Source organism: Eleutherodactylus coqui, unplaced genomic scaffold (assembly GCF_035609145.1).
Source record: "Eleutherodactylus coqui strain aEleCoq1 unplaced genomic scaffold, aEleCoq1.hap1 HAP1_SCAFFOLD_138, whole genome shotgun sequence".
In the NCBI taxonomy this organism is placed as follows: Eukaryota; Metazoa; Chordata; class Amphibia; order Anura; family Eleutherodactylidae; genus Eleutherodactylus; species Eleutherodactylus coqui.
In genome coordinates, this window is record NW_027102256.1 from 134,385 (window position 1) to 155,000 (window position 20,616).

Below are 20,616 nucleotides of genomic sequence, written 5' to 3' on the forward strand. Positions count from 1 at the left end.
CCCCGGTCTTTGGTGGAGAGGGGGTCTCAGCCGCTAATGTGCCCGCCCCAGGGAGGCCGGCCTGGGGCGAGTGGAGCAGCCCCCGTGTGTCCCTAAGTGTCCCCTGGCGTTTGCTGAAGAGGGGGTCTCAGCCGCTAATGTGCCCGCCTGGGTACCCAGGGAGGCCGGCCTGGGGCGAGTGGAGCAGCCCCCGTGTGTCCCTGAGCGTCCCCCGGTCTTTGCTCGAGAGGGGGTCTCAGCCGCTAATGTGCCCGCCTGGGTACCTAGAGAGGCCGGCCTGGGGCGAGTGGAGCAGCCCCCGTGTGTCCCTGAGCGTCCCCCGGTCTTTGGTCGAGAGGGGGTCTCAGCCGCTAATGTGCCCGCCTCAGGGAGGCCGGCCTGGGGCGAGTGGAGCAGCCCCCGTGTGTCCCTGAGTTCCCCCCGTTTGCTCGCTCAAGAGGGGGTCTCAGCCGCTAATGTGCCCGCCTGGGTACCTAGAGAGGCCGGCCTGGGGTGAGTGGAGCAGCCCCCGTGTGTCCCTGAGCGTCCCCCGGTCTTTGGTCAAGAGGGGGTCTCAGCCGCTAATGTGCCCGCCTCAGGGAGGCCGGCCTGGGGCGAGTGGAGCAGCCCCCGTGTGTCCCTGAGCGTCCCCCGGTCTTTGGTCGAGAGGGGGTCTCAGCCGCTAATGTGCCCGCCCGGGTACCTGGGGAGGCCGGCCTGGGGCGAGTGGAGCAGCCCCCGTGTGTCCCTGAGCGCCCCCCGGTCTTTGGTGGAGAGGGGGTCTCAGCCGCTAATGTGCCCGCCTCAGGGAGGCCGGCCTGGGGCGAGTGGAGCAGCCCCCGTGTGTCCCTGAGCGTCCCCCGGTCTTTGGTCGAGAGGGGGTCTCAGCCGCTAATGTGCCCGCCTGGGTACCTAGAGAGGCCGGCCTGGGGCGAGTGGAGCAGCCCCCGTGTGTCCCTGAGCGTCCCCCGGTCTTTGGTCGAGAGGGGGTCTCAGCCGCTAATGTGCCCGCCTGGGTACCTAGAGAGGCCGGCCTGGGGCGAGTGGAGCAGCCCCCGTGTGTCCCTGAGCGTCCCCCGGTCTTTGGTCGAGAGGGGGTCTCAGCCGCTAATGTGCCCGCCTGGGTACCTAGAGAGGCCGGCCTGGGGCGAGTGGAGCAGCCCCCGTGTGTCCCTGAGCGTCCCCCGGTCTTTGGTCGAGAGGGGGTCTCAGCCGCTAATGTGCCCGCCTGGGTACCTAGAGAGGCCGGCCTGGGGCGAGTGGAGCAGCCCCCGTGTGTCCCTGAGTGCCCCCCGGTCTCTGGTGGAGAGGGGGTCTCAGCCGCTAATGTGCCCGCCTCAGGGAGGCCGGCCTGGGGCGAGTGGAGCAGCCCCCGTGTGTCCCTGAGCGCCCCCCGGTCTTTGGTGGAGAGGGGGTCTCAGCCGCTAATGTGCCCGCCTCAGGGAGGCCGGCCTGGGGCGAGTGGAGCAGCCCCCGTGTGTCCCTGAGTTCCCCCCGTTGCTCGCTCAAGAGGGGGTCTCAGCCGCTAATGTGCCCGCCTGGGTACCTAGAGAGGCCGGCCTGGGGTGAGTGGAGCAGCCCCCGTGTGTCCCTGAGCGTCCCCCGGTCTTTGGTCAAGAGGGGGTCTCAGCCGCTAATGTGCCCGCCTCAGGGAGGCCGGCCTGGGGCGAGTGGAGCAGCCCCCGTGTGTCCCTGAGCGTCCCCCGGTCTTTGGTCGAGAGGGGGTCTCAGCCGCTAATGTGCCCGCCTCAGGGAGGCCGGCCTGGGGCGAGTGGAGCAGCCCCCGTGTGTCCCCGAGTGCCCCCCGGTCTTTGGTGGAGAGGGGGTCTCAGCCGCTAATGTGCCCGCCTCAGGGAGGCCGGCCTGGGGCGAGTGGAGCAGCCCCCGTGTGTCCCTGAGCGTCCCCCGGTCTTTGGTGGAGAGGGGGTCTCAGCCGCTAATGTGCCCGCCTCAGGGAGGCCGGCCTGGGGCGAGTGGAGCAGCCCCCGGGTGTCCCTGAGCGTCCCCCGGTCATTGGTGGAGAGGGGGTCTCAGCCGCTAATGTGCCCGCCTCAGGGAGGCCGGCCTGGGGCGAGTTGAGCAGCCCCCGTGCGCCCCTGAGCGCCCCCTGGCGTTCGCTGAAGAGGGGGTCTCAGCCGCCAATATGGCCGCCCGGGTGCCCGGGGGAGCGGCCTGGGGTGGCCCTGTGCAGCCTCCGGGCGCCCCTGAGTGTTTTTCAGTATCTGGCCGAGACACCCCCTGACCCTCCGACTGTGTCCGTTTGGAGCGCCTGGTGCCTGGGCACCCCCTGAGTGTTTTTCAGTATCTGGCCGAGACACCCCCTGACCCTCCGACTGTGTCCGTTTTTAGTGCCTGGTGCCTGGGCACAGACCGCGGCAGCTCCCGCTGGCCGCATTGACAGAGTGCTGAAAAAATGACAAAGTCCGAAAATGCCTGAGAACCGGGAAGGGGACAAACCGGCGGCTCCAGGCCGAGCCGGAGTTCCAGGAGGTCGGCATGATTTTGCCGGTTTCCCCATAGGAGGTGCCAAGTTGCCAAAATGGGGGAACTCAAAAAAGCACCCCCGCCAGATGTATGTAGGGGGGCTGGATGGTCGATAGGGAGTGGGTGTCTGGCAGCAGGGGCCACCCCGCGCAGGTGCCCCGGGGGGCCGGCGGGGGGCCCCCGAAGACACCCCCCCCAGCACTCGCTGAAAACCCCGTCCGAGCCGCCCGCGCTGCCCGGAGGGAGTCCCGGGAGGCCGGGCACGGCCCGCGGGTCTCTCCCTCTGCCCCCCCGGTGAGGTTTGCACGGGGGGAAAAGTTTCAAAGTCCCAACGGGGGCGAGAGACAGTGCGGCGAGGGGTGGCGGGCTGCTCCGCGGACCCGGGGGAAGCCCGGGGAGGGCGGCCTGAGGGCGCGGAGGGCCCCCTGAGAGTGCCTACGGGTAGTAGGTGAGAAACCCTGCCTGTCCCACCCACGGGGCCGGGCAGGGCCCCGGGGAGTCCGGGCAGAGCCCGCAGGTCGCCCCCTTGCCGTCCGCTGACGCTCGCACGGTCAGAAAAGTTTCAAAGTCCCAACGGGGGGAGAGTGTTGACGGAGAAGGGGTGCTGGCTGCCCCTGGGGCCGGGCTGGAGCCCCTGGGGGTCGGCCTGGGGGTGTGGAGGGGCCCCCTGAGAGCACCCAACAGCAGTTGCTCAAGACCCTGCCTGAGCCTCCGATGTGCCCAGGCGGGACCCCAGGAGGCCGGGCACAGACCGCAGCCTGCCCCCTTGCCGTCCCATGAAGCTTGCACGGTCAGAAATGTTTCAAAGTCCCCACGGGGGGAGAGTGTTGACGGCGAGGGGGTGCTGGCTGCTCCAGGGGCCGGGGGCAAACCCTGGAGGCTGGGCACGGACTGCGGCAGCCCCCCTTGCAGTAGAACAAAGTTTGAGGAGACAAGTCATGAAAATGACAAAGTCCAAACTGCTCCATGCGCCGGCCAGGGGTGCGGACCCGGCAGGCCGGGCCGGCGGGGGCTGCAGCTGCCGGGGCTGAGCCGAGTGTCAGTGCAGGTCCTGAGAACCGGGAAGGGGACAAACCTGTGACTCCAGGCCGGGTTGGAGTTCCAGGAGGTCGGCAGGACTCTGGAGGTTTTCCCCTTGGCATTTTCCCATTGGCCACAATGGGGGAAGTCAAAAAAGCACCCCCAGCAGATGTATGCAGAGGGGCTGGCTGGTGATGGGGAGCGGGCTGTTGGCAGCGGTGTGCTGGCTGCAGAGGTGTGCATGGGCGGCTGCGGAGGGTCCCCCTGAGTGCACCTGCCAGCAGTGGCTCAACACCCTGGCTGAGCCTCCGATGTCCCCGGGCAGGACCCCAGGAGGCTGGGCAGAGCCCGCCGCTTGCCCCCTTGCCGTTTGACGAAGCTTGCACGGTCAGAAAAGTTTCAAAGTCCCAACGGGGAGAGAGTGTTGACGGCGAGGGGGTGCTGGCAGCTCCAGCGGCCGGGGGCAACCGCTGGAGGCTGGGCCCGGACTGCGGCAGCCCCCCTTGCAGTCGAACAAAGTTTGAGGAGACAAGTCATGAAAATGACAAAGTCCAAACGCTCCAGGCGTGCCGTCCAGGGGGGCGGACCCAGCTGGTCGGACCGGCGGGAGCTGCGGCGGCCGGGGAAGAGCCGAGTGTCAATGCAGGTCACGAGAACCGGTATGAGGGTAAACCTGGCCGCTCCGGGCCGAGGCACGGTTCCAGGAGGGCGGAAGGAGCGGGCCCGCTTCCCCTGATAGCGCCGACGGCGGTAAAATAAGGCCTCGCAAAACGTCAGCACGAACACCTTGTCGGGGTATAAGGGAACGAGCGGTGTGCGGTCTTTGACAAAGTGACAGTGTTTCTCAAAAAAGCACCCCCGGCAGATGTGTGCAGACGGGGCTGGCTGGTGTGGGAGAGCGGCGGGCTGTTGGCAGCAGTGTGCTGGCTGCAGGGGTGGCCCGGGGCGGCTGCGGAGGGCCCCCAAAGCGCACCTACCAGCAGTAGCTCAAGACCCTGGCTGAGCCTCCGATGTCCCCGGGCAGGACCCCAGCAGGCCGGGCACGGACCGCAGCTTGCCCCCTTTGCCGTCCGATGAAGCTTGCACGGTCAGAAAAAGTTTCAAAGTCCCAACGGGGGAGAGAGTGTTGACGGCGAGGGGGCGCTGGCTGCTCCAGGGGCCGGGAGGGAGGCCCTGGAGGTCGGCCTGGGGGTGAGTGGAGCGGCCCCCGTGTGTCCCTGAGCGTCCCCCGGTCTTTGGTCGAGAGGGGGTCTCAGCCGCTAATGTGCCCGCCCGGGTACCTAGGGAGGCCGGCCTGGGGCGAGTGGAGCAGCCCCCGTGTGTCCCTGAGCGTCCCCTGGCGTTTGCTGAAGAGGGGGTCTCAGCCGCTAATGTGCCCGCCCGGGTACCTAGGGAGGCCGGCCTGGGGTGGGTGGAGCAGCCCCCGTGTGTCCCTGAGTGTCCCCTGGCGTTTGCTGAAGAGGGGGTCTCAGCCGCTAGTGTGCCCGCCTGGGTACCTAGGGAGGCCGGCCTGGGGCGAGTGGAGCAGCCCCCGTGTGTCCCTGAGCGTCCCCTGGCGTTTGCTGAAGAGGGGGTCTCAGCCGCTAATGTGCCCGCCTGGGTACCTAGGGAGGCCGGCCTGGGGCGAGTGGAGCAGCCCCCGTGTGTCCCCGAGTGCCCCCCGGTCTTTGGTGGAGAGGGGGTCTCAGCCGCTAATGTGCCCGCCTCAGGGAGTCCGGCCTGGGGCGAGTGGAGCAGCCCCCGTGTGTCCCTGAGCGTCCCCCGGTCTTTGGTGGAGAGGGGGTCTCAGCCGCTAATGTGCCCGCCTCAGGGAGGCCGGCCTGGGGCGAGTGGAGCAGCCCCCGTGTGTCCCTGAGCGTCCCCCGGTCTCTGGTGGAGAGGGGGTCTCAGCCGCTAATGTGCCCGCCTCAGGGAGGCCGGCCTGGGGCGAGTGGAGCAGCCCCCGGGTGTCCCTGAGCGTCCCCCGGTCATTGGTGGAGAGGGGGTCTCAGCCGCTAATGTGCCCGCCTCAGGGAGGCCGGCCTGGGGCGAGTTGAGCAGCCCCCGTGCGCCCCTGAGCGCCCCCTGGCGTTCGCTGAAGAGGGGGTCTCAGCCGCCAATATGGCCGCCCGGGTGCCCGGGGGAGCGGCCTGGGGTGGCCCTGTGCAGCCTCCGGGCGCCCCTGAGTGTTTTTCAGTATCTGGCCGAGACACCCCCTGACCCTCCGACTGTGTCCGTTTGGAGCGCCTGGTGCCTGGGCACCCCCTGAGTGTTTTTCAGTATCTGGCCGAGACACCCCCTGACCCTCCGACTGTGTCCGTTTTTAGTGCCTGGTGCCTGGGCACAGACCGCGGCAGCTCCCGCTGGCCGCATTGACAGAGTGCTGAAAAAATGACAAAGTCCGAAAATGCCTGAGAACCGGGAAGGGGACAAACCGGCGGCTCCAGGCCGAGCCGGAGTTCCAGGAGGTCGGCATGATTTTGCCGGTTTCCCCATAGGAGGTGCCAAGTTGCCAAAATGGGGGAACTCAAAAAAGCACCCCCGCCAGATGTATGTAGGGGGGCTGGATGGTCGATAGGGAGTGGGTGTCTGGCAGCAGGGGCCACCCCGCGCAGGTGCCCCGGGGGGCCGGCGGGGGGCCCCCGAAGACACCCCCCCCAGCACTCGCTGAAAACCCCGTCCGAGCCGCCCGCGCTGCCCGGAGGGAGTCCCGGGAGGCCGGGCACGGCCCGCGGGTCTCTCCCTCTGCCCCCCCGGTGAGGTTTGCACGGGGGGAAAAGTTTCAAAGTCCCAACGGGGGCGAGAGACAGTGCGGCGAGGGGTGGCGGGCTGCTCCGCGGACCCGGGGGAAGCCCGGGGAGGGCGGCCTGAGGGCGCGGAGGGCCCCCTGAGAGTGCCTACGGGTAGTAGGTGAGAAACCCTGCCTGTCCCACCCACGGGGCCGGGCAGGGCCCCGGGGAGTCCGGGCAGAGCCCGCAGGTCGCCCCCTTGCCGTCCGCTGACGCTCGCACGGTCAGAAAAGTTTCAAAGTCCCAACGGGGGGAGAGTGTTGACGGAGAAGGGGTGCTGGCTGCCCCTGGGGCCGGGCTGGAGCCCCTGGGGGTCGGCCTGGGGGTGTGGAGGGGCCCCCTGAGAGCACCCAACAGCAGTTGCTCAAGACCCTGCCTGAGCCTCCGATGTGCCCAGGCGGGACCCCAGGAGGCCGGGCACAGACCGCAGCCTGCCCCCTTGCCGTCCCATGAAGCTTGCACGGTCAGAAATGTTTCAAAGTCCCCACGGGGGGAGAGTGTTGACGGCGAGGGGGTGCTGGCTGCTCCAGGGGCCGGGGGCAAACCCTGGAGGCTGGGCACGGACTGCGGCAGCCCCCCTTGCAGTAGAACAAAGTTTGAGGAGACAAGTCATGAAAATGACAAAGTCCAAACTGCTCCATGCGCCGGCCAGGGGTGCGGACCCGGCAGGCCGGGCCGGCGGGGGCTGCAGCTGCCGGGGCTGAGCCGAGTGTCAGTGCAGGTCCTGAGAACCGGGAAGGGGACAAACCTGTGACTCCAGGCCGGGTTGGAGTTCCAGGAGGTCGGCAGGACTCTGGAGGTTTTCCCCTTGGCATTTTCCCATTGGCCACAATGGGGGAAGTCAAAAAAGCACCCCCAGCAGATGTATGCAGAGGGGCTGGCTGGTGATGGGGAGCGGGCTGTTGGCAGCGGTGTGCTGGCTGCAGAGGTGTGCATGGGCGGCTGCGGAGGGTCCCCCTGAGTGCACCTGCCAGCAGTGGCTCAACACCCTGGCTGAGCCTCCGATGTCCCCGGGCAGGACCCCAGGAGGCTGGGCAGAGCCCGCCGCTTGCCCCCTTGCCGTTTGACGAAGCTTGCACGGTCAGAAAAGTTTCAAAGTCCCAACGGGGAGAGAGTGTTGACGGCGAGGGGGTGCTGGCAGCTCCAGCGGCCGGGGGCAACCGCTGGAGGCTGGGCCCGGACTGCGGCAGCCCCCCTTGCAGTCGAACAAAGTTTGAGGAGACAAGTCATGAAAATGACAAAGTCCAAACGCTCCAGGCGTGCCGTCCAGGGGGGCGGACCCAGCTGGTCGGACCGGCGGGAGCTGCGGCGGCCGGGGAAGAGCCGAGTGTCAATGCAGGTCACGAGAACCGGTATGAGGGTAAACCTGGCCGCTCCGGGCCGAGGCACGGTTCCAGGAGGGCGGAAGGAGCGGGCCCGCTTCCCCTGATAGCGCCGACGGCGGTAAAATAAGGCCTCGCAAAACGTCAGCACGAACACCTTGTCGGGGTATAAGGGAACGAGCGGTGTGCGGTCTTTGACAAAGTGACAGTGTTTCTCAAAAAAGCACCCCCGGCAGATGTGTGCAGACGGGGCTGGCTGGTGTGGGAGAGCGGCGGGCTGTTGGCAGCAGTGTGCTGGCTGCAGGGGTGGCCCGGGGCGGCTGCGGAGGGCCCCCAAAGCGCACCTACCAGCAGTAGCTCAAGACCCTGGCTGAGCCTCCGATGTCCCCGGGCAGGACCCCAGCAGGCCGGGCACGGACCGCAGCTTGCCCCCTTTGCCGTCCGATGAAGCTTGCACGGTCAGAAAAAGTTTCAAAGTCCCAACGGGGGAGAGAGTGTTGACGGCGAGGGGGCGCTGGCTGCTCCAGGGGCCGGGAGGGAGGCCCTGGAGGTCGGCCTGGGGGTGAGTGGAGCGGCCCCCGTGTGTCCCTGAGCGTCCCCCGGTCTTTGGTCGAGAGGGGGTCTCAGCCGCTAATGTGCCCGCCCGGGTACCTAGGGAGGCCGGCCTGGGGCGAGTGGAGCAGCCCCCGTGTGTCCCTGAGCGTCCCCTGGCGTTTGCTGAAGAGGGGGTCTCAGCCGCTAATGTGCCCGCCCGGGTACCTAGGGAGGCCGGCCTGGGGCGAGTGGAGCAGCCCCCGTGTGTCCCTGAGCGTCCCCTGGCGTTTGCTGAAGAGGGGGTCTCAGCCGCTAATGTGCCCGCCCGGGTACCTAGGGAGGCCGGCCTGGGGCGAGTGGAGCAGCCCCCGTGTGTCCCTGAGCGTCCCCTGGCGTTTGCTGAAGAGGGGGTCTCAGCCGCTAATGTGCCCGCCCGGGTACCTAGGGAGGCCGGCCTGGGGCGAGTGGAGCAGCCCCCGTGTGTCCCTGAGCGTCCCCTGGCGTTTGCTGAAGAGGGGGTCTCAGCCGCTAATGTGCCCGCCCGGGTACCTAGGGAGGCCGGCCTGGGGCGAGTGGAGCAGCCCCCGTGTGTCCCTGAGCGTCCCCTGGCGTTTGCTGAAGAGGGGGTCTCAGCCGCTAATGTGCCCGCCCGGGTACCTAGGGAGGCCGGCCTGGGGCGAGTGGAGCAGCCCCCGTGTGTCCCTGAGCGTCCCCTGGCGTTTGCTGAAGAGGGGGTCTCAGCCGCTAATGTGCCCGCCCGGGTACCTAGGGAGGCCGGCCTGGGGCGAGTGGAGCAGCCCCCGTGTGTCCCTGAGCGTCCCCTGGCGTTTGCTGAAGAGGGGGTCTCAGCCGCTAATGTGCCCGCCCGGGTACCTAGGGAGGCCGGCCTGGGGCGAGTGGAGCAGCCCCCGTGTGTCCCTGAGCGTCCCCTGGCGTTTGCTGAAGAGGGGGTCTCAGCCGCTAATGTGCCCGCCCGGGTACCTAGGGAGGCCGGCCTGGGGCGAGTGGAGCAGCCCCCGTGTGTCCCTGAGCGTCCCCTGGCGTTTGCTGAAGAGGGGGTCTCAGCCGCTAATGTGCCCGCCCGGGTACCTAGGGAGGCCGGCCTGGGGCGAGTGGAGCAGCCCCCGTGTGTCCCTGAGCGTCCCCTGGCGTTTGCTGAAGAGGGGGTCTCAGCCGCTAATGTGCCCGCCCGGGTACCTAGGGAGGCCGGCCTGGGGCGAGTGGAGCAGCCCCCGTGTGTCCCCGAGCGCCCCCCGGTCTCTGGTGGAGAGGGGGTCTCAGCCGCTAATGTGCCCGCCTCAGGGAGTCCGGCCTGGGGCGAGTGGAGCAGCCCCCGTGTGTCCCCGAGCGCCCCCCGGTCTCTGGTGGAGAGGGGGTCTCAGCCGCTAATGTGCCCGCCTCAGGGAGTCCGGCCTGGGGCGAGTGGAGCAGCCCCCGTGTGTCCCCGAGCGCCCCCCGGTCTCTGGTGGAGAGGGGGTCTCAGCCGCTAATGTGCCCGCCTCAGGGAGTCCGGCCTGGGGCGAGTGGAGCAGCCCCCGTGTGTCCCCGAGCGTCCCCCGGTCTCTGGTGGAGAGGGGGTCTCAGCCGCTAATGTGCCCGCCTCAGGGAGGCCGGCCTGGGGCGAGTGGAGCAGCCCCCGTGTGTCCCTGAGTGTCCCCTGACGTTTGCTGAAGAGGGGGTCTCAGCCGCCAATATGGCCGCCCGGGTACCAGTGGGGGCCGGCCTGGGGCGAGTGGAGCAGCCCCCGTGTGTCCCTGAGCGTCCCCCGGTCTTTGGTCGAGAGGGGGTCTCAGCCGCTAATGTGCCCGCCTCAGGGAGGCCGGCCTGGGGTGAGTGGAGCAGCCCCCGTGTGTCCCTGAGCGTCCCCCGGTCTTTGGTCAAGAGGGGGTCTCAGCCGCTAATGTGCCCGCCTCAGGGAGGCCGGCCTGGGGCGAGTGGAGCAGCCCCCGTGTGTCCCTGAGCGTCCCCCGGTCTTTGGTCGAGAGGGGGTCTCAGCCGCTAATGTGCCCGCCCGGGTACCCAGGGAGGCCGGCCTGGGGCGAGTGGAGCAGCCCCCGTGTGTCCCTGAGCGTCCCCCGGTCTTTGGTCGAGAGGGGGTCTCAGCCGCTAATGTGCCCGCCTCAGGGAGGCCGGCCTGGGGCGAGTGGAGCAGCCCCCGTGTGTCCCGGAGTTCCCCCCGTTGCTCGCTCAAGAGGGGGTCTCAGCCGCTAATGTGCCCGCCTGGGTACCTAGAGAGGCCGGCCTGGGGTGAGTGGAGCAGCCCCCGTGTGTCCCTGAGCGTCCCCCGGTCTTTGGTCAAGAGGGGGTCTCAGCCGCTAATGTGCCCGCCTCAGGGAGGCCGGCCTGGGGCGAGTGGAGCAGCCCCCGTGTGTCCCTGAGCGTCCCCCGGTCTTTGGTCGAGAGGGGGTCTCAGCCGCTAATGTGCCCGCCTCAGGGAGGCCGGCCTGGGGCGAGTGGAGCAGCCCCCGTGTGTCCCCGAGTGCCCCCCGGTCTTTGGTGGAGAGGGGGTCTCAGCCGCTAATGTGCCCGCCTCAGGGAGGCCGGCCTGGGGCGAGTGGAGCAGCCCCCGTGTGTCCCTGAGCGTCCCCCGGTCTTTGGTGGAGAGGGGGTCTCAGCCGCTAATGTGCCCGCCTCAGGGAGGCCGGCCTGGGGCGAGTGGAGCAGCCCCCGGGTGTCCCTGAGCGTCCCCCGGTCATTGGTGGAGAGGGGGTCTCAGCCGCTAATGTGCCCGCCTCAGGGAGGCCGGCCTGGGGCGAGTTGAGCAGCCCCCGTGCGCCCCTGAGCGCCCCCTGGCGTTCGCTGAAGAGGGGGTCTCAGCCGCCAATATGGCCGCCCGGGTGCCCGGGGGAGCGGCCTGGGGTGGCCCTGTGCAGCCTCCGGGCGCCCCTGAGTGTTTTTCAGTATCTGGCCGAGACACCCCCTGACCCTCCGACTGTGTCCGTTTGGAGCGCCTGGTGCCTGGGCACCCCCTGAGTGTTTTTCAGTATCTGGCCGAGACACCCCCTGACCCTCCGACTGTGTCCGTTTTTAGTGCCTGGTGCCTGGGCACAGACCGCGGCAGCTCCCGCTGGCCGCATTGACAGAGTGCTGAAAAAATGACAAAGTCCGAAAATGCCTGAGAACCGGGAAGGGGACAAACCGGCGGCTCCAGGCCGAGCCGGAGTTCCAGGAGGTCGGCATGATTTTGCCGGTTTCCCCATAGGAGGTGCCAAGTTGCCAAAATGGGGGAACTCAAAAAAGCACCCCCGCCAGATGTATGTAGGGGGGCTGGATGGTCGATAGGGAGTGGGTGTCTGGCAGCAGGGGCCACCCCGCGCAGGTGCCCCGGGGGGCCGGCGGGGGGCCCCCGAAGACACCCCCCCCAGCACTCGCTGAAAACCCCGTCCGAGCCGCCCGCGCTGCCCGGAGGGAGTCCCGGGAGGCCGGGCACGGCCCGCGGGTCTCTCCCTCTGCCCCCCCGGTGAGGTTTGCACGGGGGGAAAAGTTTCAAAGTCCCAACGGGGGCGAGAGACAGTGCGGCGAGGGGTGGCGGGCTGCTCCGCGGACCCGGGGGAAGCCCGGGGAGGGCGGCCTGAGGGCGCGGAGGGCCCCCTGAGAGTGCCTACGGGTAGTAGGTGAGAAACCCTGCCTGTCCCACCCACGGGGCCGGGCAGGGCCCCGGGGAGTCCGGGCAGAGCCCGCAGGTCGCCCCCTTGCCGTCCGCTGACGCTCGCACGGTCAGAAAAGTTTCAAAGTCCCAACGGGGGGAGAGTGTTGACGGAGAAGGGGTGCTGGCTGCCCCTGGGGCCGGGCTGGAGCCCCTGGGGGTCGGCCTGGGGGTGTGGAGGGGCCCCCTGAGAGCACCCAACAGCAGTTGCTCAAGACCCTGCCTGAGCCTCCGATGTGCCCAGGCGGGACCCCAGGAGGCCGGGCACAGACCGCAGCCTGCCCCCTTGCCGTCCCATGAAGCTTGCACGGTCAGAAATGTTTCAAAGTCCCCACGGGGGGAGAGTGTTGACGGCGAGGGGGTGCTGGCTGCTCCAGGGGCCGGGGGCAAACCCTGGAGGCTGGGCACGGACTGCGGCAGCCCCCCTTGCAGTAGAACAAAGTTTGAGGAGACAAGTCATGAAAATGACAAAGTCCAAACTGCTCCATGCGCCGGCCAGGGGTGCGGACCCGGCAGGCCGGGCCGGCGGGGGCTGCAGCTGCCGGGGCTGAGCCGAGTGTCAGTGCAGGTCCTGAGAACCGGGAAGGGGACAAACCTGTGACTCCAGGCCGGGTTGGAGTTCCAGGAGGTCGGCAGGACTCTGGAGGTTTTCCCCTTGGCATTTTCCCATTGGCCACAATGGGGGAAGTCAAAAAAGCACCCCCAGCAGATGTATGCAGAGGGGCTGGCTGGTGATGGGGAGCGGGCTGTTGGCAGCGGTGTGCTGGCTGCAGAGGTGTGCATGGGCGGCTGCGGAGGGTCCCCCTGAGTGCACCTGCCAGCAGTGGCTCAACACCCTGGCTGAGCCTCCGATGTCCCCGGGCAGGACCCCAGGAGGCTGGGCAGAGCCCGCCGCTTGCCCCCTTGCCGTTTGACGAAGCTTGCACGGTCAGAAAAGTTTCAAAGTCCCAACGGGGAGAGAGTGTTGACGGCGAGGGGGTGCTGGCAGCTCCAGCGGCCGGGGGCAACCGCTGGAGGCTGGGCCCGGACTGCGGCAGCCCCCCTTGCAGTCGAACAAAGTTTGAGGAGACAAGTCATGAAAATGACAAAGTCCAAACGCTCCAGGCGTGCCGTCCAGGGGGGCGGACCCAGCTGGTCGGACCGGCGGGAGCTGCGGCGGCCGGGGAAGAGCCGAGTGTCAATGCAGGTCACGAGAACCGGTATGAGGGTAAACCTGGCCGCTCCGGGCCGAGGCACGGTTCCAGGAGGGCGGAAGGAGCGGGCCCGCTGCCCCTGATAGCGCCGACGGCGGTAAAATAAGGCCTCGCAAAACGTCAGCACGAACACCTTGTCGGGGTATAAGGGAACGAGCGGTGTGCGGTCTTTGACAAAGTGACAGTGTTTCTCAAAAAAGCACCCCCGGCAGATGTGTGCAGACGGGGCTGGCTGGTGTGGGAGAGCGGCGGGCTGTTGGCAGCAGTGTGCTGGCTGCAGGGGTGGCCCGGGGCGGCTGCGGAGGGCCCCCAAAGCGCACCTACCAGTGGTGGCTGAAAACCCCCGCTGAGCCTCCGATGTGCCCGGGCAGGACCCCAGGAGGCCGGGCAGAGCCCGCCGCTTGCCCCCTTGCCGTTTGACGAAGCTTGCACGGTCAGAAAAGTTTCAAAGTCCCCACGGGGGGAGAGTGTTGACGGCGAGGAGGTGCTGGCTGCTCCAGGGGCCGGGGGCAACCCCTGGAGGCTGGGCACGGACTGCGGCAGCCCCCCTTGCAGTCGAACAAAGTTTGAGGAGACAAGTCATGAAAATGACAAAGTCCAAACGCTCCAGGCGCCGGCCTGGGGTGCGGACCCGGCTGGCCGGGCTGGCGGGAGCTGCGGCGGCCGGGGCTGAGCCGAGTGTCAATGCAGGTCCTGAGAACCGGGAAGGGGACAAACCGGTGGCTCCAGGCCGGGTTGGAGTTCCAGGAGGTCGGCAGGACTCTGGAGGTTTTCCCCTTGGCATTTTCCCATTGGCCACAATGGGGGGAAGTCAAAAAAGCACCCCCAGCAGATGTATGCAGAGGGGCTGGCGGGTGACGGAGAGCGGGCAGTTGGCAGCTGTGTGGTGGCTGCAGGAGGTGGGCCTGGGCGGCTGCGGAGGGCCCCCAAAGTGCACCTACCAGAAGGGGCCCAAGACCCAGGCTGAGCCTCCGATGTGCCCGGGCAGGACACCCAGGAGGCGGGGAGCAGCCCCCGCTGAGGTCCATGGCATGTGCCAGAGGCGAGTCTTGGAGAAAAAACGACAAAGTCCAAACGCTCCAGGCGCCGGGCAGGGTGGCGGACCCGGCTGGCCGGGCCGGCGGGGGCTGCGGCTGCCGGGGCTGAGCCGAGTGTCAATGCATGTCCTGAGAACCGGGAAGGGGACAAACCGGTGGCTCCAGGCCGGGTTGGAGTTCCGGGGGGTCGGCCTGACTCTGGAGGTTTTCCCCCTGGCTTTTCCCCATAGGCCAAAACGGGGGGAGCCAAAAAAGCACCCCCAGCAGATGTATGCAGGAGGGGCTGGGGGGTGACGGAGAGCGGGCTGTTGGCAGCCGTGTGCTGGCTGCAGGGGTGGGCCTGGGCGGCTGCGGAGGGCCCCCTGAGTGCACCTGCCAGCGGTGGCTCAACACCCTGGCTGAGCCTCCGATGTCCCCGGGCAGGACCCCAGGAGGCCGGGCAGAGCCCGCCGCTTGCCCCATTGCCGTTTGACGAAGCTTGCACGGTCAGAAAAGTTTCAAAGTCCCAACGGGGAGAGAGCGTTGACGGCGAGGGGGTGCTGGCTGCTCCAGGGGCCGGGGACAACCCCTGGAGGCTGGGCACGGACTGCGGCAGCCCCCCTTGCAGTCGGACAAAGTTTGAGGAGACAAGCCATGAAAATGACAAAGTCCAAACGCTCCAGGCGCCGGCCAGGGGGGCGGACCCGGCTGGCTGGGCCGGCGGGGGCTGCGGCTGCCGGGGCTGAGCCGAGTGTCAATGCAGGTCCTGAGAACCGGGAAGGGGACAAACCGGCGGCTCCAGGCCGAGCTCGAGTTCCAGAAGGTCGGCCTGACTCTGGAGGTTTTCCCCCTGGCTTTTCCCCATAGGCCAAAATGGGGGAAGTCAAAAAAGCACCCCCAGCAGATGTATGCAGAGGGGCTGGGGGGTGATGGAGAGCGGGCTGTTGGCAGCCGTGTGCTGGCTGCAGGGGTGGGCCTGGGCGGCTGCGGAGGGCCCCCTGAGTGCACCTGCCAGCGGTGGCTCAACACCCTGGCTGAGCCTCCGATGTCCCCGGGCAGGACCCCAGGAGGCCGGGCACAGACCGCAGCCTGCCCCCTTGCCTTTTGACGAAGCTTGCACGGTCAGAAAAAAAGTTTCAAAGTCCCGACGGGGAGAGAGTGTTGAGGGCGAGGGGGTGCCGGCTGCTCCAGGGGCCGGGGGCAACCCCTGGAGGCTGGGCACGGACCGCGGCAGCCCCCCTTGCGGTCGAGCAAAGTTTGAGGAGACAAGTCATGAAAATGACAAAGTCCAAACGCTCCAGGCGTGCCGGCCAGGGTGGCGGACCCGGCTGGTCGGGCCGGCGGGAGCTGCGGCTGCCGGGGCTGAGCCGAGTGTCGATGCATGTCGTGAGAACCGGTATGAGGGTAATCCTGGGCCCTCGGGGCCGAGGCACGGTTCCAGGAAGGCTGAAGGAGCGGGCCCGCTTCCCCTGATAGCGCCGACGGCGGTAAAATAAGGCCTCGCAAAACGTCAGGACGAACACCTTTTTTGCATATAAGGGAACGAGCGGTGTGCGGTCTTTGACAAAGTGACTATTTCTCAATGTGCTGAGAAGGGAGTGGGGACCGCTCAAAGTCAAAGCACCGCTCAAAGTCAAAGCACCGCGTCCGCCCCTCTGCCACCTCCCTGGGAGCAGAGTCATCGAGCGCGAGGGTCCCCACTCCGCCTGTGCAGGCCACGGGGCCAACAGGCTGGCTGGCTGGCTGCCCGGGCGACCCCCCCTCCGAGATGCCGGGCCGGGGCAGACTGTGCAAACGAGCGCGGGCGTGTTTTCTTCCCCTGGGGTGGAGCCCTTCCACCCCACGCCGTCCGAGGCCCGTTGGCCTCGGGCGGCCTGCCTCCGAGAGTGGGAGAGAGACGGAGGACGGCGGCCCGCGGCGGCGCGAGGCGTCCCCGTTGTTCCGCCACGACTGCCAGCCGGTCGATCCTGCCGGTAGCCTGGGCTTGTCTCCGCTCCGCCTGTCCAGGCCGCGGGGCCCACAGGCGGCTTGCCTGGGAAGACCCCGCTCTCCGAGCGGCCGGGCGCCACGTTCAAGAGGTGTACGGAGCCACCTGTGGGGGGTCTGCGGAGGCCCCCCTGAGAGCGCTGATAACCCTGTCCTAGCTGCCTGCGCGGGCAGGCGGGACCCCCAAGAGGCCGGGCACAGCCCGCGGCAGCCCCCGCCGAAGTCCACGGCAGTTGGCAGAGACGAGTCTTGGAGAGAAAACGACAAAGTCCAGACGCTCCAGGCGCCGGCCAGGGGTGCGGACCCGGCTGGCCGGGCCGGCGGGAGCTGCGGCTGCCGGGGCTGAGCCGAGTGTCGACGCATGTCGTGAGAACCGGTATGAGGGTAATCCTGGGCCCTCGGGGCCGAGCTACGGTTCCATGAAGGCGGAAGGAGCGGGCCTGTTTCCCCTGATAGCGCCGACGACGGTAAAATAAGGGCTCGCAAAACGTCAGGACGAACACCTTTTTTGCATATAAGGGAACGAGCGGTGTGCGGTCTTTGACAAAGTGACTATTTCTCAGAGTGCTGGAGTGGGGACCGCTCAAAGTCAAAGCACCGCGGCCGCCCCTCTGCCACCTCCCTGGGAGCAGAGTCATAGAGCGCAAGTGTCCCCACTCCGCCTGTGCAGGCCGCGGGGCCAACAGGCTGGCTGGCTGGCTGCCCTGGCGACCCCCCTCCGAGATGCCGGGCCGAGGCGTAGGCAGCCGCCTCCATCACACCACCCAAGGCGAGAGAGTGGGTCAACGGGAGAGCCGTCGCGGGCGGGGGACCCTCGCCGCGCCCATGTCCGGGGAAGGACCACAAGGGCCCTGCTCCCCGGCGCCCCGGCGAGCGGGTTCACCCTCGGCGCGTACGTCTCTCGAGGATGGGGAAGGGACGCGCGGGGGCGTCCCTTCCGTCCCCAGCGGAAGAAGGCGAGCGGCTCTGCGTGTCGGGACACCCCGCGGAGCCCCCTGCGGGGGGAGTGCTCCGGGGGAGAAGCGTGGCGCAGGGGGTGCAGCCCTTTCCCGGGCGTCGTGCGTCGGCGTCGGTGGGGCCGACGCCGAGAGAGATCGATCCGAGCTCTCCCGCCTCAGGGCGGCCGAGAGCGGGGCACGGGCCCCACGTTTGGTGACGGTTTTCCCGAAAGCGAAGGACCCCCCGCCTGTCCCCTCGGGCTCCGGCCGAGGCGGGGGCGGTCCAGGGCGGCGGGGATAGGGGACGGCGGCCCGCGGACGACGCGCTTTATCCCCAGAAGGAGCGAGGCATGAGGGGGTGTTCCACCCCCGCCGGCCGGTCTCGCTCCTTCTCCGGGCTACCCCTCGGCGGAGTAAAGACCCCCGGGTCAACGCTCCCGCGTCCGGGCGCCGGCGCGCGTCCCCTTCCCGCGGGGGGTGGATCCCTTCCACCCCCGGCCGTCCGAGGCCCGTGCGTCTCGGGCGGCCTCCCTTCCGAGAGAGGGAGAGAGAGACGGAGGACGGTGGTCCGCGACGGCGCGAGGCGTCCGTGTTGTGTTCCCCACGGCGGCTGCCCGGTCGATCCCGCCCGCCGGTAGCCTTGGCTTGCCCCCGCTCCGCCTGTCCAGGCCACGGGGCCGACGGGCTGTCTGCCCGGGTAGACCCCGCTCTCACCGAGCGGCCGGGCGGCCACGTTCAAGAGGTGTACGAAGCCACCTCGGGGTGGAGCCCTTCCACCCCCGGCCGTCCGAGGCCCGTGCGCCTCGGGCGGCCTCCCTTCCGAGAGAGGGAGAGAGACGGAGGACGGTGGTCCGCGACGGCGCGAGGCGTCCAAGTTGTGTTCCCCACGGCGGCTACCCGGTCGATCCCGCCCGCCGGTAGCCTTGGCTTGTCCCCACTCCGCCTGTCCAGGCCGCGGGGCCAACAGGCTGTCCGCCCGGGTAGACCCCGCTCTCCGAGCGGCCGGGCGCCACGTTCAAGAGGTGTACGAAGCCACCTTGGGGGGGGCTGCGGTGCCCCCCGCCCTGAGAGTGCCTCCCAGGCCGAGGGAGCCCGGCGGTCGAGTGTCGTAGGAAAGCGCGTGCCACGGCTGTGTCGGTCACAGGGGCCAGAGGTAGTTTGGGCAACGGCTTAGATCCGTATGAAGCTCATCCTTTCCGGCCTGTTCTGGCGGCGGCTAGGCGCGCGCGCGCGAATGGCACGACGCCCCTGGTTCCAGCGAGGCGACGGCGCCCCGCACCCCACTCTCTGGGCCGAGCAGAGCCCCCGAGCGCAAGGTTCCCCGCTCCGCCTGTCCAGGCCGCGGGGCCAGCAGGCTGTCTGCCCGGGTAGACCCCGCTCTCCGAGCGGCCGGGCCCCAACGTTCAAGAGGTGTACGAAGCCACCTTGAGGTGGAGCCCTTCCACCCCTGGCCGTCCGAGGCCCGCCGGTAGCCTTGGCTTGTCCCCACTCCGCCTGTCCAGGCCGCGGGGCCGACAGGCTGTCTGCCCGGGTAGACCCCGCTCTCCGAGCGGCCGGGCCCCAACGTTCAAGAGGTGTACGAAGCCACCTTTGGGGGGGCTGCGGTGCCCCCCGCCCCGAGAGTGCCTCCCAGGCCGAGGGGAGCCAGGCGGTCGAGTGTCGTAGGAAAGCGCGTGCGCGGCTGTGTCGGTCACACGGGCCAGAGTTAGCTTGGGCAACGGCTTAGATCCGTATGCAGCTCAACCTTTCCGGCCTGTTCTGGCGGCGGCTAGGCGCGCGCGAACGTCACGACGCCCCTGGTTCCAGCGAGGCGACGGCGCCCCGCACCCCGCTCTCTGGGCCGAGCAGAGCCCCCGAGCGCAAGAGTCCCCGCTCCGCCTGTCCAGGCCGCGGGGCCGACAGGCTGTCTGCCCGGGTAGACCCCGCTCTCCGAGCGGCCGGGCCCCAACGTTCAAGAGGTGTACGAAGCCACCTCGGGGGGCTGCGGTGCCCCCCGCCCCGAGAGTGCCTCCCAGGCCGAGGGGAGCCAGGCGGTTGAGTGTCGTAGGAAAGCGCGTGCGCGGCTGTGTCGGTCACACGAGCCAGAGTTAGTTTGGGCAACGGCTTAGATCCGTATGCAGCTCAACCTTTCCGGCCTGTCCTGGCGGCGGCTAGGCGCGCGCGAACGTCACAACGCCCCTGGTTCCAGCGAGGCGACGGCGCCCCGCACCCAACTCTCCGGGCCGAGCAGAGCCCCCGAGCGCAAGAGCACCCGCTCCGCCTGCCCAGGCCGCGGGGCCGACAGGCTGTCTGCCCGGGTAGACCCCGCTCTCCGAGCGGCCGGGCGCCACGTTCAAGAGGTGTACGAAGCCACCTAAAGGGGGCTGCGGTGGCCCCCTGCCCCGAGAGTGCCTCCCAGGCCGAGGGAGCCCGGCGGTCGAGTGTCGTGGGAAAGCGCGCGCGCGGCTGTGTCACACGGGCCAGAGTTAGTTTGGGCAACGGCTTAGATCCGTATGCAGCTCAACCTTTCCGGCCTGTTCTGGCGGCGGCTAGGCGCGCGCGCACGTCACGACGCCCCTGGTTCCAGCGAGGCGACGGCGCCCCGCCACCCCACTCTCCGGGCCGAGCAGAGCGTCCGCTCTCGCTCCTTGGAGCAGAGCCCCCCGAGCGCAAGAGTCCCCGCTCCCGCCTGTCCAGGCCGCGGGGGCCGACAGGCTGTCTGCCCGGGTAGACCCCGCTCTCACCGAGCGGCCGGGCGGCCACGTTCAAGAGGTGTACGAAGCCACCTTGGGGGGCTGCGGAGCCCCCCTCCCCATGAGAGCGCCTCACAGGCTTTGCTGATAACCCCGTCCTAGCTGCCTGCGCGGGCAGGCGGGACCCCCAGGAGGCCGCGCACAGCCCGCGGCAGCCCCTGCCGAAGCCCACGGCAGTTGGCAGAGATGAGTCTTGGAGAGGAAAGGACAGAGTGAAAACGCTCCGGGCGCCGGCCAGGGGGGGCGTACCCGGCTGACCGGGCCGGAGGGAGCTGCAGCTGCTGGGGCTGCGCCGAGTGTCGATGCATGTCGTAAGAACCGGTATGAGGTTGAACCTGGGCCCTCGGGGCCGAGGCGCGGTTCCAGGGAGGCGGAAGGAGCGGGCGTGTTTCCCCTGATAGCGCCGACGACGGTAAAATAAGGCCTCGCAAAACGTCAGGACGAACACCTTTTTTGCATATAAGGGAACGAGCGGTGTGCGGTCTCTGACCAAGTGAGTATTTCTCAAACTCGAAGCACCCGCGGCGGCCTCCCCTCTGCCGCCACCCCGCACCCTCCTGGGGCAGAGCCACCGAGAGCAAGAGTCCCCCCACTCCGCCTGCGCATGGCCGCGGGGCCAGCAGGCTGGCCGGCTTGCCCGCCCGGGCGACCCCCCTCCGAGATGCCGGGCCGAGGCCTTCCGCGCCGCCATCCCACGCGAGAGAGTGGGTTGACGTGAGAGCCGACGCGGCCAGGGGACCCTCGCCGCGCCCCTGTCCGGGGCAGGACCTCAAGGGCCGAGCACCCCTACCGAGCCCCGGACGAACTCCGGCGAGCAGGTCCACACGCCGGCGTACGGCTCTCGGCGACGGGGAAGGGGACGCGCGGGCGCCCCTCCCGTCCCCCGAGCCAGAGTCCCGCCCTTGGCCCCCTCCGCGGGGTCACAAGGACGGGCGACCCCCTTCGGTCTACCCTCCCGCCGGGAGGTTGGCTTCGCGCAGACGGTCCGAGGCGGAAGA